Raw genomic sequence first — 3,029 nt, forward strand, 5'->3', positions numbered from 1 at the left:
ACATAGTACAGTCGCAGGCACTCATATATACGCGCATACACTCGCCCATAGTAGAACACACATACACGCCCTATCCCTATGAGCACCTTTGAGAGACTGAACCGGCATATAATATTGAGATTGACGAACACTAAACGCGCATAGCCGGAAATCCTGAAACAAATCCAGAAAAATGTGTATACTGGAATTTGAACCCTTGTGGGCTGAGGATACCACTCTCCTCCTAACCATCCAACCATATGTTGGTTCTCTTTTTTCATCCGAATTATAAGTACATGTACCTTTTCTTCAAGGCCCAGCCTATGAATGTATCATTGTGATGCACAATTAATATATCTATTGTTAAAAGAGATAAAAAAAGATTTATGCATGAAGCACCGGTCCACTTTTAAACTTTTGAATATTCCAAAAGTCAATAGAGAACAAGTTACCCGATCGATATGACATGCCAATGACAACTTCGTCAATTTCAAGCGGAAATGCGTAGGGGCACGCGAGTGCCGGGGGGAAGGGGGGGGGGGGCTCACATGCCAATTCCTCTCGCCCGTTCGTTTTACCTTGTGATTCATGCAGTAGTTTAATCCTACATGAGGCCACCTTAAAAAAGAAAATCCCTCAAAAGGTTTCAAGTTTCAATGATGAAACTTATGGTTTTTTTATCTAAAGCTCTCAAGTTTCAACTAGTTTCAGAGATATAATTTTAAGCAATTTTTCTATCGGTCGTATACACAAAATAATTGATTTTTATCGATCGCTCATACTAAGTTTCAACATTGAAACTCAGCATATTTTTCTAATGGTTAAAATATATTCAAAATGGATCTTATTTGAATGAGCTGGCCATGAGAAACACGAATATGAAAACATAACTTAATCTATAATTTTTGTTTAAAAGATATTAAACTTTAAAAATCAGAAGCCAAAATATAAAGCGGGCACCAGGACATGCGTGCCACAAATCCTCTCCCTAATTTCAACATATGCTGGCGCGGTCTCCCGAAGATGTTCATAGGGGTAGGGAGTGTGTCCGTGCGTTCATATGGATGAGTGTGTCGTATGTGAATGGTATGTGTTTATACCGTGTTCCTAAACAAACGATAATGTTAAAGAACTGACATTTTATTCCTAGTGTTTCCCGAGCGACGCAATCTCGGCCACATAATGCACCGTTCATGTTACTCATCACAATTCCCATCTCTTTACCAAACACATTCACTCTCTCAGCCCCGTACTGGCCCCGTCCCCATTCCCCACAGTGAACACCACCACCCCTTGTGATTTTGCTTCCGCTGTCATCGATGCTCAACGAGATGGCTTGAGGCAGCTGCTGGTCTATGGCTGATCGAGTGGTTCATGATGCGCTCGAGGAGAGAGCTTGAGGTGTGTGCACATCTGCGAGACACTGCTGGAATTATCCTTTTTGCTAAGTGCCCAGGAAACTTTGCCAAAGGGCAATTAAAACTCGATAAACACTTTGCCAAGTTCAGCTTTTGGCATACGGTGCTCGGCCTACACCTTCATGCAAAGATCAGTGTGTCGAGTTCCAACCATCGGGAACTCCTTAAACACTTTTGCCGAGGACTAAACAGGGTAATCGACCCAATAAAGTTACTTGACGCTTGCAACATGGCCCATGGATTTGCCGAGCTTCAAAAAACCGGTTGTAAGTGCATGTAGTGCCCCATGAGGGTTTTGGATGATTTTATGGACAAAACAGTTCGGGACTAATGTGTTAGCTAGTGTACAGTCTAGCAGTAGACCCTCAGGATTTGGTTTCATAGAGTGTTACGACCCTTAAAAATGTTGTGATAACATTGAAGAATATCAAATGCCTAGTTAGAACAAATGATGATACTCAAAAGAGTGAAGCAGATACATAGACTATTGTTAACTAGTTTTCTTTTGCTTCTATTTGAGTCAATAGGAAAAACTGTACCATCACGGGGGCTCTAAGCAAAAGTAAGACTGAAATCTTCTAGTGTGTGCTCAGTCCAAACCTAAAATCTTTGAGTGAATACATTGAGAGTGTTACAGAGAGTCCTTTTGGCTTATGAATCCGAGGTGTTAGTGTTTAGGACCCTCTAGCGCATTTGCCTCACAATACAACTGGTTATCTTGTTTGGCAGGAATACCATGCGTGAGAGAGAGAGAGAGAGAGCTGCTTTAAAATCTGCCCGTTAGCCACGTCCCATGTTGACGTTCGCATTGTGAAAATGATCAGATTGTGAAATATTTTTCTGATGAGGTCATTTTGTGCCCAAATTTACCGACAAGGTTAGAACAGTAATTTCGGCCGTGCCGAAGGGGTGAATTCATGAAAATGCCGAGAGATAGGCTGACAAAAGACTCGAACCCGTTGTTCCATCGATCGGGAACGAGTGTGTCACTGTGTCTAGTAGTCTAGCATGCGCATGAACGGGAGCATATTCCTCCCATATTGTAGGAGGAGTACAGTGTATTCTAATCGATTTGATTTGATTCGATTCCATTGTCAGGTATTGACGTACCACTACTGTATTTCATGAGTAAACACCACGGACCACCTGGCCGGAAATTCACAGAGATCCTCCATGTGTCAGCTCAAGATCGATCTCTATGCACACTGCACGATGCTGAGAGCTCAGCTCGTAGTGCTTGCATGCGTGTCTCCATCGGTTCGCGTGCGCCAAATCGTCCGACTATCCCGGCCCGAATCGACTGCTCGAGGACGCCCAACGCCGCCCCAGCTCCCATCGTCGGCGTGTGCGCAGCAGCCAGACACGGCAGCTCGATCTCCTAGCTGGATCATACTACATACCGATCGTGTTAGGCAGAGAGCACAACGTACGTAAGTAGACGTAGCTTACGGTTCTCAACCAAAATTCAAACAACAATTAACGGGTGGATGGATTCTCGTTTGACAAAGGAACCATTGTGATGCGGAGCTCTCGTCATGAAGAAAGCAGAGCAGCTGATGTTCCATACGCATACGCATCCGTACCGTACGTCCAAAGTGCATTACGTACTCGAGGGCGACGTGAAGCCAAGAA

The sequence above is a fragment of the Triticum urartu genome, chromosome 1A, assembly GCF_056163025.1.
Source record: "Triticum urartu cultivar PI428250 chromosome 1A, HENAU_Tu73, whole genome shotgun sequence".
NCBI lineage: Eukaryota > Viridiplantae > Streptophyta > Magnoliopsida > Poales > Poaceae > Triticum > Triticum urartu.